The 14,501-nt window shown below is 34.8% G+C and overlaps 1 protein-coding gene across 3 annotated transcripts in view; it reads left to right on the forward strand.

Moving 5' to 3' along the window:
- The window catches only part of Cdk14 (cyclin dependent kinase 14), a 563,390-nt gene that overhangs the window by 247,920 nt on the left and 300,969 nt on the right, over window positions 1-14,501 (forward strand). The window lies entirely within an intron of this gene.

Consider the following 14,501-nt stretch of genomic DNA (forward strand, 5'->3'; position numbering starts at 1 on the left):
TGTAATTTTTGTTTATGAAACAGGATTAAACAACAGGAAACTATTACTATCAAAGGAAATTCAAAGAGGAAGTGTCTTTATTTGGGCTTATAACTTGGTTTCACAAAAGCATCCTTATGGAGGTTTTTAAATTTTTTTTAAGGAAAGCTTGTTACTTACAATTTAGGTTTCAAAGTTTTCCCTCTCAGTTGGAATTTCAACTATTAATTAAGACATCCAATTTGCCTAGCACACAATGTAATGATCTTATTGTGTTGAGAGTATTACTGCTTGAAGACTTGGACTTGAACTCATAATTAATCTTTCTTCATTTCCCTTGGAAAAACATATGGTATTTGTGTAGCACTACTTCAGCATTTAACTGTGGAATCATGAACGTAACCATGATAATTAACATCCCAATTTTCACAGATGGATCTGAGAACATGTAATTTATAAGATACAAATGACATCAGTGTAGTTTATTGAGAAGAATAGCTATTGGTATTGTGAATATATTAAGATTCCATTTAGTAATTGCCACAATACTTTAAAAAAAATTGAAATACTTTCCATTTTTCCTGATGAAATGTAAAAGAATGAATATTTGAAACATTTTTATCTTGCTAATGTCTGCCTGTGTCTGTTTGTCATTTTAAAATTGTTGTCTTATGAAGAAGCCATTCATCTTGTCTATTTACATATAAATGATAGATACATTTGAATAATATGGTAATGTGGCTACAAGGACAGCTAGAGCTGAGCAGTTGCATATATTACATGCTACCAAGAATGGATGCAGATTCACACATCAATGCAAATATAATTTCTTTTGTTTAATCCATGATTTGGAGTCAATAATGTATTCAGCTGATTTAGACTTAGAACTTTTGATTTATGTTTTCCAGTATGTTTAGTTCACATCTCTCAATGAAATCTAAGTTTTTCTAACTATTCTAACTAACTTTCCACAGAAAAGATAGTTTAAAATGTATTTATTACCTCCTTCAAATTGTACACTTAAATTAAAAGGAAAAAAATAGTTTGGGCATCAAAATCAGTAACATTGATAGAGAAACTGACAGCAGTAATGTGAAAATATATCCCCCGGATCTTAAAAGAAAACAAAATTTATTTGTGAGGATAAAAACTGTGCCTGGTCAAATTGAATTTCATTTGGTGATTTTATATTTTGTGGAGATGCCAAAATAAGTGAAGAAATTCATTATGTTGCAGTATTTGCTGATTAGGACTGACTTTGAAATGCAATCATTTTTCTTTGTGTGAGCGAGATTTTCCTTGGTCCCAATTGTTGTACAGATATCTAGGTCTTCTTAAAACAGCCTCATAATAGCATGCACTATGCGTTGTTCTTCCAGTGTCATTTCATTCCTAGCATCTCTTGTGGAAGTAAGAAATGCTGTTGCTCATCGTTTTAGAAAGTGAGACAAGAGATGCCACTCATGGCTTATGATGCCCCTGCCTCTTCATTTCTCCATTTACTTCCCTTCCTGTTTCTTGCCTGTTCTTTTGGGCTTCCTTTTCCTATTTTCTTTATCTCTATCTTTTTGCTCCTTCTGGTGAAGCACTGTTGGCTACTATGCCTAAAATTGGTTAGTTTGATTTTTGTTTATTTTAAGTGTTAGATGTTTCAGCGAGTCTCTGAAATCCAATTTTTGGGAAAAGAAGAACTTTGGGCTCTAGAAGATCTTGAGTTTTGCCAGGCAGGGTAGGGAAGGTGTAGACTCTTCAGCAATATTAGCCTGATTTTGTGGCATTTGTCTAGTACAAAAATAACTTCCCTGAGTAAGGCCCAAAGTTTTTATTTTCTATTTTACAATTGATTGTACTTTAGCATTATTTTTATGTTTTAAAAAGAATTAAGGTTCTTAGGTACTTTAATGAATGAATCAGATTGTTCTCCTCACAGTATTTAGCAGAGATAAACTCCACCTTTTCTTCTTCTATGTTTCATAGTAGAAGGTGGAAGTAATTTTGAACCATAAAATGCTTTGGAAATTGGAGCAGATCTCTCTCTCTCTTTCTCTTATTTTATTTTTTTACACTGCTGATTTATTTTGTTTTATTTTTTTTCATTTTTAAAATTTTAAGTGTCATATATGACAGCAGGAAACATTACAATTCATATTACACATATAGAGCACAATTTTTCATATCTCTGGTTGTACACAAAGTACAGTCACACCATTCTTGTCTTCATACATGTACTTAAGGTAACGATGTCCATCTCATTCCACAGTCTTTCCTACCCCCATGCTCCCTCCCTTCTCCTCCCTTCCCTTTTCCCCTTTGCCCTATCTGGAGTTCATCTAATCTTCCCATGCTCTGACCCCCATGGTGAATCAGCATCCTTAAATCAGAGAAAACATTCAGCATTTGTTGTTTGGGGATTGGCTAACTTCACTTAGCATTATATTCTCCAACTCCATCCATTTAACTGCAAATGGTGCTGGAAAAACTGGAAACCCATGTGCAACAAAATGAAATTAAACCCCTATCTCTCACCATATGGAAAACTCAACTCAAAGTGGATTAAGGATCTAGGAATTAAACCAGAGATACTGCATCTATTAGAAGAAAAAGTAGGCCCAAAGCTCCATCATGTTGGATTAAGCCGCAACTTCCTTAATAAGACTCCTATAGTGCAAGAATTAATATCAAGAATCAAAAATTGGGATGGATTCAAACTAAAAAGCATCTTCTCAGCAAAAGAATAAATCAGTGAGGTGAATAGAGAGCCTACTATTTGGGAACAAATTTTTACCCCTCACACATCAGATAGAGCACTAATCTCTAGGATATATAAAGAACTCAAAAATCTTAACACCAAAACAACAACAACAACAACAACAACAAAAACCCCACAAATAACCCAATCAATAAATAGAGCAGATCTTAGTAGGGAGAGTGGGGTGGTGGTGAGGCACTGTGGTATTGGAATGATGGGTGGGAGAGACAGAATAGGGTGGAGTGAAATAATGTTTGGGAGGGTGACCACCGAACTGAAGAAAGTCAACAACTGTAATCTATTGGATTTTGTGCGGGGCACTGGGCTGAGGGCTTTTGTTCATGATGACACATGGTGTTTTCCACAGCACATGGAGCTACGACTGTCACCAATTTATGAAGGAGAAACCTAAGGGTTAAGAGAGTCTTACAGTGTGTAAGCAAGATAGACCTGGGCTACTCTTAATTTAAATCCTAATTGGAATATATGTCCTATTGATTTTTATAGGTTAAATTAGAGGAACCCTGGGTCACAAGAGGGAAGGAAAACTTCCCTCTTCTTTCCACAGCCTTCCCTTACTCTGTGTTACTCTGCATAATCCCAGTGGCTCAGGAGGCTGAGATAGGAGGATCATGAGTGGGTGCTAAGAAACTCAGTGAGACCCTGTCTGTAAATAAAATATGAAATAGAGCTTGGGGATGTGTTTCAGTGATTGAGTGCCTCTGAGTTCAATCGCCATTACCAAATAACAAAACAAAGTAAAACAAACAAACAAACAAATAAGTTTATACTTCTTTACAGTGCAGACAAGGCTTGCCACCTGGTCAAAAACCTAACCATTTAAACTATTATTTCAATTGCAAAATGTGTTTTAAATTTACATAAAGCAGATTTCTAAATTACTGTATTGCCCCATAGGGGTGTACTTAATCATGTATACATACACGTAAAAATAGAACTTTGTAGCAAGTTCTAAAATCAGTATCCACTATTGTAATCTAAAAGTCTCGTAAATTTAATGGTGCTATTACCATGTTCTAAAGTTGTTAAAGTCAAATATTATTTTCTAATATTTACAAATGAAAATAACATCAAAATATTATTTTCTAAGTAATGTTGATTTTGTAGTTCCACATAATTCACATCACCTCTTTTTGAAGATAACAGGAGGGAAGATAACAACTTAAACAGTGTAGGAAAAATCAATACCTTGTGCCCATTAAACCCCAAATGTGAGGGAGAGCAAAATATTATAAGATCTATTAAGCACAATTGGATTTTCCCTTTTGGCTTCAGAATTAATTAAGTTTTCAAGGGCTTTCTGAGATACCTGTGCAATATGAGACTCACCAAGTGAAGGATTCTTATTTATGATAATGCACACACAGTATAAATACACTTCTGTTCTTTGCTTTAAAAGAGAATTCAAATGCTAGCTCTTTTATGTTATTTCCATGAATGACATTTTAGGTTTTATAAAAGCCTTCTGAGAATCAGAATAAGGAATTAAGTAATGAAAAGTTAGTGATGTGGAAGAATACTCAAGGAAATGACTTCAGAGGTCATTGTTAAAGTAATTCAGAGGGTAAGAGGATATTGTAAGCTCTCTCTTAAGTACCATGAAAAGTTTCTGAAACACCCAGACATTAGGTTCTTACACATTCTACAGTGTGTAGATATAACAATCTGTAGGCTTCAAGGTTGGGGACATGGTGGGCTGTGTGCCCCCAGATTGCTCACATCTCTTGGGAGAGAAATCCAGAATATAGCTCAGAATTATTGACTGTAGAATGTATTTTCCTGTGAAAATGTTAACAAATTCTCCCACTATTTAAACAGATTTAGTTTGTGTGCATATTTACAGACACACAAATGTGTGTGTATGTATAATATGGTTAAATATATAATATATGAAGTTTTTATGGATATATATAAGTTTTTTTCCCCAAAACAAATGAGTGCCACATTATCCTATTTAACACCAGGCTGAAAACTTTGAGACTGATGCCTTATGTGGATATGAGAATGTTAATAGTAAGCATGATTATGTAAATATGTTGCCATTAAGGTCACAGGTATTGTATTGTCTTAAGTTACAAAAGAGCAAAGCATGTGGAGCATCATTTTTCATTACATATTTAACACCTACATATAAAAAGAAAAGCAAAATAGAATGGTGGTTACCAGGACAGGAGGGAAGAGGGGTAAATATGAAGTTGTTCATTTGGTATCAAGTGTCAGTTTTACAGCATGAATCAGTTTTAGAGATTACTGTGCAATATAGTACCTAAAGTTAGCAATATGACATATTGTGGGCTTGAAACCTTTCTAAGAGGGTGGACCTTACGTTAAGTGTCCTTACCACCAAAAAAATAAAAAAGAAAAGAAAAGGGCTACAAGAAATGGAGGTGATAGATACATTTCTTATCTTGATTACCTTGCTCATGGTGATGGTATAAATGTACGTGCATATGTCCAAACTCATCAAATTGTAGAATATAGGTAAATTGCTTATATTAATTATACCTCAGTAAAGCTGTAAAAAACAAAAACATCAACAAACTCACAGATAATCATGGTATTGCTAGGAACAATCATTTTATTTCTTATTCTATGCTGTAAACTAATGAAAAAATCTTATATTCTCTATTAAAAAATAAGCCATCACCAAAAATGGTATAAAGTGGTATTTGGCTCTTCAGACATCCAATTAGGTGGTTTTAAAGAGCTGTATGTATACTCATCAAAACACTCTCATAAATGTTATTCCATTAGATTCTATCTTACCCCTTTGAGGTATGTAGAGTAAACATTTTTATACAGCATTTTTTTTTTGATGAGAAAAAATAATGCTTGGAGAATTTAAACAGATTTACTAAAATTACTCAGCTAACTTAAAAGGATGAAATAAAACAAAAGCCCCAGTTCCCTGTACCTGAGACCTCTGTTACTCCATTTCACCTGCAGGTTGCTGTGTTTATGTCTTCGTAGTTTTATATGATGATATGTGTAATATGGACCAGGAGGCTGAAAGTTATATTATGACTTTAAATTCGGCCACAGAATTTACCTAGTTATGTAGTTTCTCTGCCTCATGCATTTTGATTTCCAAATCTATGATGAATGCCTTAATTTGCTTGAATTTACATCACATCTGTTCTTGAAAAACTATAGCTTTCCATTAATATTTTAATTTCCAGATTAAACTATCTGGGGGCAATTGAGTATTTTTCTATTCTCTCATGAGATTAAATCTGTGTGCTCATGAACGTGCATATGCAACTTTAAATGGGTGTGATCAGGGTAGGCCTCTTTGAGAAGCTGGGAGGTGTTTAGGTAAAACTCTGAAGAAGAAAATTTGGCAAGAGAAAATTCCAAACAAAAGGCTTAAGTGTGGAGCACTTAAGAGATGCTGTGGCTGGAACTGAGAGAGCCAGGAAAACAAGAGGAAGAGAAGAATCCAACATACATGGGGTCCAGATTGTGTTTTCCTTATAGATCTTTGTTTTACCAAGTTTCAATTTAACTCAGAATGAGGTGGAAAGCTGCTAAAGAGTGCCAAGCACAGAAATGATCTGATCTGATTTACATTTTAATTGGGTCTATATGGACAAATTCTGCAACAGGAGTCCCATTAGGAGGCTATAGCAGCATAATTTAAGGATAAGATGATGATGTTAACAAAGGAGAGGAGGTAAGTGTTTGGATTCTGGATTTATTTTTATGGGTGAGCTGATAATACTTGATGTGTGATTTGAGAGACAAAGAAGAGTAAAAAATAACCGTAGGCTTGGACAAGAGTAATAGTGGAGCTTCCATCAGGAGTGATAGGAAAAACTAGAAGAGGTACAGTATGGAGAAGATAAAACTTGATTTTCTTTTAAAATTTGTTCTTTTTTGGTACACATGACAGTATATTTTTGATATATTATATATATGGACTATATGGAGTATAACATTCTCATTAGGATCCCATTTTTGGGGTTGTGCACTGCTAGTATATTCATATATGAACATAGGAAAGTTATGTTCAATTCATTCTTTTGTCTTTCCATTTCCCATCTACTCTCCCTTCCTTTTATTCTCCTTTGTCTAATCCACTGAAAGAGATTAGAGAGAGCCTGTAGAATGGGAGAAAATTTTTGCCACCTGTACCTCAGATACAGCATCAATCTCCAGGACATATAAAAGAATGCAAAAAAGAACGTAACACCAAGAAACCAAATAATCCAATCATTAAAGGGCAAAGGAATTGAATGGACACTTCCCAGAAGAAGAAATATGAATGGTAAAAAAAATATATGAAAAGTATGTTCAACATCTCTAGAAAAATGCAATTTTAAACTATACTGAATCTCATTCCAGTCAGAATGGCAATTATCAAGAATACAAATAACAACAAATGTTGGCTAGTATGTAGGGAAAATGTACATTTATATATTGTTGGTGGGACTGCAAATTGGTGCCATCACTCTGGAAAGCATTATGGAGATTCCTTAGAAAACTTGGAATGGAACCACAATTTGATCCAGTTATCGCACTCCTCAGCATATACCCAAAGGACGTAAAATCAGCATACCATAGTGACACAGACACATTAATATTTATAGCAACACAATTCATAATAGCTAAGCTATGAAACCAACCAAAGTGCTTTTCAACAGATGAATGGATAAAGAAAATATGGTATGTATACACAATGGAATATTACTCAGCTATAAAGAAAAATGAAATTATGGCATTTTTTGGTAAATGGATGGAACTGGAGACTATCATGTTAAGTGAAATAAGCCAGTTCCCCAAAACTGAAGGCCAAATGTTCTGATATGCACATGCTAACACACAATGACAGGGGTGAGGGATGGTGAGGGACAAATAGAAGTCCCTGGATTAAAATTTGATTTTCAACCCTTGAAGTTGAGATGCTTGTTGCATATGAGGTGCAGGTGACAAAAGCAGTTGAGTATGAGAATCTAGAATTTAGGAGAGAGGTCCAAGACAGAGATTTGGAAATTGTCTGGACTATAAACATTTAACACCAGGGCATTGAATGAGATTACTAAGCTTGTTAGTTGTTACATTGGTTCCCTTAAATGAGCTTTGCCTTTCAATACTACTGTCCTTGACTTATCTAACCCATAAAGCAACATGTTGAAAGGAACACTGTGCCAGGTCTGGGCCTAATGCTTGGAAAACCTTTACAGTTTCTGCTTTGCACTCTTGAGAGTTCTAACCAGACAGGTAAAGAATTCCTGATGCTATGAACATTGTTGTAGCAGTAGCACAATTCACAATAGCTAGACTGTGGAACCAACCTAGATGCCCTTCAAAAGATGAATGGATTAAAAAAAATGTGGCATTTGTACACAATGGAGTATTACTCTGCACTAAAAAATGACAAAATCATGGAATTTGCAGGGAAATGGATGGCACTAGAGCAGATTATGCTAAGTGAAGCTAGCCAATCCCTAAAAAACAAATGCCAAATGTCATCTTTGATATAAGGAGAGCAACTAAGAACAGAATAGGGAGGAAGAGCATGAGAAGAAGATCACCATTAAACAGGGACAAGATGGGGGAGGGAAAGAGAGAGAGAAGGGAAATTGCATGGTAAAGGAAGGAGACCCTTCCTTTACAAAATTACATATAAGAGGAAGTGAGGGGAAAGGGGAAAAAACAAGAGAGAGAAATGAATTACAGTAGATGGGGTAGAGAGAGAAGATGGGAGGGGAGGGAAGGGGAAGGGAGTGGGGGATAGTAGAGGATAGGAAGGGCAGCAGAATACGACAGACACTAGTATGGCAGTATGTAAAAAAGTGGATGTGTAACCGATGTGAATCTGCAATATGTATACGGGGCAAAAATGGAAGTTCATAATCCACTTGAATCAAATGTATAAAAATATGATATGTCAAGAGCTTTGTAATGTTTTGAACAACTAATAATAAAAAAAATGTTAAAAAAAAAAGAATTCCTGATGTCCTGTTGGAAAGAGCATTTGGAGAGAAAGAGAGACCCTATTCAACCTGGAGGAGAACTGAGAACCCTGTAGTCAGGGTGAAATCGGGTTCCAGAAATTGGACCTTAGTCAGTTTACCCAGCCAGTCTAGCTAAGGTCCAGACACATGACTGAAAAAGCCATCTTAGGTAGAGGTTAGAGACATATTCCAGACTCTCATAGACCATGTGGAGCCTCGATAATTTGTTCAAGCTATTTCTTTTCTGAATTCCTATCCTACAGAATTGTGAGAAATAATATAATGGCTGTTATTTTAAGCTACTAAGTCTTGGGTTAGTTTGTCATGCATCAGTCAATTTGTAGTGCATTATATGGGTAAATGGATATACAGAAGGGAAGGAAGATCCATGGACTGAACAGTGGAACACTACAAAATTAAGGGTCCAAGTAATAAGGAATGGTCAGCAAAGGCTTTTAAAAAGGATCTGTCTCTATAGAGGAAATTATTCATTATGTCAGATAAAACTATTATATTTGATACTCAGAGATCAATGAACTCTAGGTATCACAAAGGCAAAATCTGCCTCTCTAATTTCTACCAGAGTAGTACCTGGCACATTGTAGGTGCTGATCAAATATATTTGTATGAATGAGAGACACCTGGAACAGGAAAAATAAGAGTTTACTACGTAAGACAAGCAGCCAAGAGAAAGAACTACTTTATTCATATTTAATTATTTTTAATTTCTCTATGTGTAATTTTCTAAATATAATCTTTATTTATTTCTACCAACACAAATGGTCTTTCAAGTAGAAGATTTAGAACAAATTTGACTCCATAGCAGGTAGTTAGAGCAGGCTTCAGATAATGGCATAGTTAGAGATAACTAGTTGTTAAAAGCATTAGGAAATCTGGCTTCTCTGAGTGTCAGTCATAAATCTCCATAGCAAGCAATAGAAATTCTCCTGGCCTTCTTTAATAAGAAAATTTACTGAGGGGATATCATGTGGGTGACAGCTCTGCTAGAAAGACTTTTAAAATGGGCAGGAACAGTGTGAGTTTGGACAGTCTGAACTAGAGACAAAATCATGCCATAGAGCTGTCTGCTGAGTACCCTCCTGCCACCAGGAATGTTGCAACTGGACATTGGCTTCACTTGCCTGCCTCTCTGGGTGACTAAATGTTATTGTTCTTCAAATGATGGCAAATGGCCTCTACGTTCTCATTGCTTTGGGGGGTTTGCCTTTTAATTGGAACCTGGACTGCTTGTGTTTGGTTAACAGAAAAATTGGAACCTGGACTTCTTGTGTTTGGTTAACAGAAAAAATCTCATGTCATGTTTTGACTAAATTGGACCCTGGGGAAGTATCTAGTATCTTAGTTTTTGTAATGGCAGAAGGTCCTGTCTCCCATCTAGGTTCATAAAGCAAGGATTTTTCAAGCCATAAGGAATATTTTCAGATAAAAGGCATGCTTTTCTTGGTTCCCTGAACTATTTCCTAAACATCTACTAGAATAGCTTAATTCTCTAGTCCCAGATAAATGACATCTGCAGTGTGGAATAAATTTCAGGGGGCATACTCATGGATCCATTGCTTATGATCCCTTTGAGAAATCATAAAAAATGCAGATAGGCAAGAGTAATGCTGGTTTTAAAAAGGTGGTGGGGCAAGAAAAAAAAAAACCAAATAATATAATCAGTAAATAGGCAAAGGAACTGAACAGGTACTTCATAGAAGAAGAAATACAAATGGTAAACAAATATATTAAAAAAATGTTCAACCTCTCTAGCAATTAGAAAAATGCAAATAAAAACTACACTAAGATTCCATCTCACTCTAGTCAGAATGGCAATTATCAATAATACAAGTAACAATAAATGCTGGTGAGTTTGTGGGGGGAAAAGATTCACTTATACATTGATTTTTGCACTACAAATTGATGCAACCACTCAGGAAAGTAGTCTGGAGATTCTTTAGAAAACTTGGAATGGAACCACCATTTGATCCAGTTATCCCACTCTTCAGCATATACCCAAAGGATTTAAATCAACATACTGCATTGATACAGCCACATCAATGTTTATAGCAGCTCAACTTAAAATAGTTAAGCTATTTTAAGGTGCCCATCAACATATGAATGGATTAAGAAAATATAGTATGTATACGCAGTGGAATATTATTCATAAAGAAGAATGAAATGATGGCATTTGTCAGTAAATGGATGGAAATGGATAATATCATGCTAAGTGAAATAATCCAATCACAAAAAAACCAAAGGCTGAATGTTCTCTCTGATATGTGATGCCAACCCATTACAACACAGGGTGGGGAGGGTGAGTGTTGAAATTCACTGGATTAGACAAAGAGGAATGATGGGGAAGAGGAGGGGTTGGGAATAGGAAAGACAGTAGAATGAGTTGGACATAACTTTCCTATGCTCATTAATGAATGCATGACCAGTATAACTCTCCTTTATGTACAACCACAAGAATGGGATCAAAATTGGAATGGGTTGCACTCCACGTATGTATAATATGTCAAAATACACCCTACTGTCATGTATATCTAAAAACAACAAGTAAAAATGAATAAATAAATGAAAAGTTGGGGGGGGGAAATCTCTGTATCTGTAGATATATAAGCTTAATCTAGAGCATTAGTGAAATTAAAAACTAAATATCTAGACCTTGAGTTCTAATAATCTTCATTCTTTTTATATAAGAAAGTGTTTTTCCTTGATTCTAGAAAATTTTTTCCCAGGGACCCTGATAAGTTCCTTCAAAACAGAATAGAAATGAAACCTAGTTAGAAGATTGTTATTAGTTTATCTTTGGTTGAACAACTTTGCTCAAAGTCTATTGATTAATGAGTTGACATCAGGGAGGAGAAAAGTCAGTTGGGGTATGCTAGAGGGTATTGTCCTTGACTTTATTATACATGATATTTTATTAATGACCCAGATGAAGGCATAGTGATAATCTGTTTGACCTACTTGTGTATGTGTCATAGCTGGGAGCCGTAATTAACACTCCGGGTGATGGAATCAAGGGTCAGAAAAGAATCTGATGAAATGTTGAGTCTAACCCACAAGATGAATTGCTGTGGGGGTATGTAAAACAGTATATTTGATATTGAAAAAAAAAAAAGACAGTTTAGTCTAATATAGAAAAAGCATGGTGGCAGAAAACTAACTTAAAAATAATTCACGGTAAAAAAAACTAGTAATTTATTTGACTCAATGTGAGTTAATACCAAGATGTGACTACTACAGAAGATATTATAAATACCCAGCAAGAGAGTGGTACTGTTACTTTTCTCTGCACTGATGCCCCATCTATGAGTGGGGTATTTTTGACAGAAACTGAAGGAAACTGGAGTGTGCACTAAAGAGGGTGAATAGGATGGCAAGATGGCCCCAGTAAAGGTGCCGAGAGGATTATTCAGGAGAATTAATGACTTACTAGAGGAAAAGTAGCATATATATTCCAGAAAGGACAAGAAACCAAGTGTGAGAGTTTGAGGAGGTTGGTTTTAGCTTAGTCCTGGGAAGAATGTTCAAATGTTTTGTTTTCTTTAAATTAAATTCAGTGTCTCGAAGCGTACATAATCAGCACCTTATCATTAAAAATATTCGAGTAGAGGATGAATGGATCCACATGGGAAATATTGTAGGAAAGGTTCCTAGCCTGTACTCCATGCATTGCATTGAAATACGTAACTTAGGTGTTTTATTTCATGTAGTTCCAACTGAAACCATGATATAGGGATAAGTTCCCTCCCCGTGCAGATGAAGAAATTTGGGCTCAGATGTAAAAAGCCCCTATGAATTCCCTTTCCAGTGACTACATCATGTTATTTCCTGAGTTCATTGTCAATCCAGGTCACACCAACCTTATGCAGCAATAAACTGTCCATGTTTTTGCAACTCACATAAAATTGTACCATTTGGCATGATTTTTGGAGATGGAAATGCAACTTATTATCATTATTCACTTGATCATTCATTAATTCATTCTTTTTTTCCACTTGAATATATAGACCTTTCTCTTGCTGGTGAATATCCTTAGTTTCTAGAGGTGCAAATATGAAGCCCTTGATTTAAAAGAGATTGGAGCCTTTTGATTTAGACTAGAAAACCACCATGAGCCATTTGAGATATAAATTATTGTGCCAGATCTACATGTGTTAAATGTGTTTTAGTGAAAACAATTGGAAAACTAGATTTGACTCATAGACCTTTTTTATGAAAGGGGTTCAGAGATGTTTTGTTTCATATATGGAGAACTAGCTATTTAGTGTAATACTGTGATTACATTTTCCAAAGAGAGAGGTTGTCCAGAACCAAGTACCAAATATGAACAGATGTAAGCATCGTGGATGACGGAAGTGCTCAGACAGTGTCGGATAGAATGCTGAACCATGAGGAGAAATTAAAGAAATGAAAAGGCAACAGGCTGGTTTTCAATGAGTGCTCTTTTATGAACTTCTTATTTTCTTTAATTGGTAGGCAAAAGCTATTAACTCCTTCTGTCCTTTCCCCTAATGACTTTTCCACATCTAATAAAGAATCATGGTTTCATTCACTCCTTTTGAAATGTGTGCTCGCTATCCTGTTGGGTACTGAGATCTTGTCATCTTTTTTTTTAATATATATATATTTATTTTTTAGTTGTAGTTGGACACAATACCTTTATTTTATTTATTTATTTTCATGTGGTGCTGAGGATCGAACCCAGGGCCTTGCATGTGCTAGGCAAGCGCTCTGCTGAGCCACAACCTCAGCCCAATCTTATCATTTTTATTTCTTTCTGTTTATATCATATCTATATTCTCCGTAGTTCAACTTTATTTATTGTCATTGCCATTCTTATTAGGTACTCAGAATCATAATTCAGTATTTGATTCACATGGTCTATGATGTCTGATTTTTAACTCGCTATAGTACATGCCTGATTATCCATAAAAACAAAGTTATGAGTACATTCCACCAGAGAGCACACTGTTTTGAGAGTACTTTATAAACCTCTGTGGATTTTTAAATTTTAAATATTTTTCTCACTTTATTTTAGAATTTCTAAACTACAAACATTTAATATTATCAGAGGGAAGATAGAATAATAATGAAAAGACAATTTCTTTGGAAAGAAAAGAACATAGTTCTCACGTTATTTCTATACAGAAAAATTGTCATATTTCTTAAGAAAACGAGGTCTTTAAAAACTGTTCACATTTGAAAGGGTGGGAGGAAGCAGGAGAATGATGCATTAAGTGTAATAAAAGCGACAATAATGATCACTTTGGAGAAGCTAGAGAAAAGCTTTGATTAAAGTATAAAAGTTGCAATTTGTTAAAGTATCCAAGATCATCATGAAGATGATCAATAATTCCAATTACCTGCACATTAAATCTGTTTAGGCCTTTAAGTAATTGGAGAAAAAATCATTAGCAAATTCAGCTTGAAGTAAAAAAGTACACATTATTATATATCAGACAAAATGAAATGGTTGAAACTTCTGCCCAGTGTTCACAATCAGTAATTTGATAAAAGCATTGCATTAGAATGACTATTCAATCTTATTTACTTTTAAAAATTATTATTGTTTCTATTATTCCTTGAATTTCATGAATATTTTGTTAATATCACATAATGTTTTAGTTTAATGTACATTCTTTCCTTTGATAAATAATATTCAACCACTCTAGTTTTAAATCATTTATTTTGTTGTTATAATTGCTTTTAGGCAACTTAGACTTGCAGATTAAACAATCCATTAGTTCTAGCTTTCTTTTAATGAGAAATAGAGGTTTTAA

This window comes from Callospermophilus lateralis, chromosome 1 (genome assembly GCF_048772815.1).
Source record: "Callospermophilus lateralis isolate mCalLat2 chromosome 1, mCalLat2.hap1, whole genome shotgun sequence".
Taxonomy (NCBI): Eukaryota; Metazoa; Chordata; class Mammalia; order Rodentia; family Sciuridae; genus Callospermophilus; species Callospermophilus lateralis.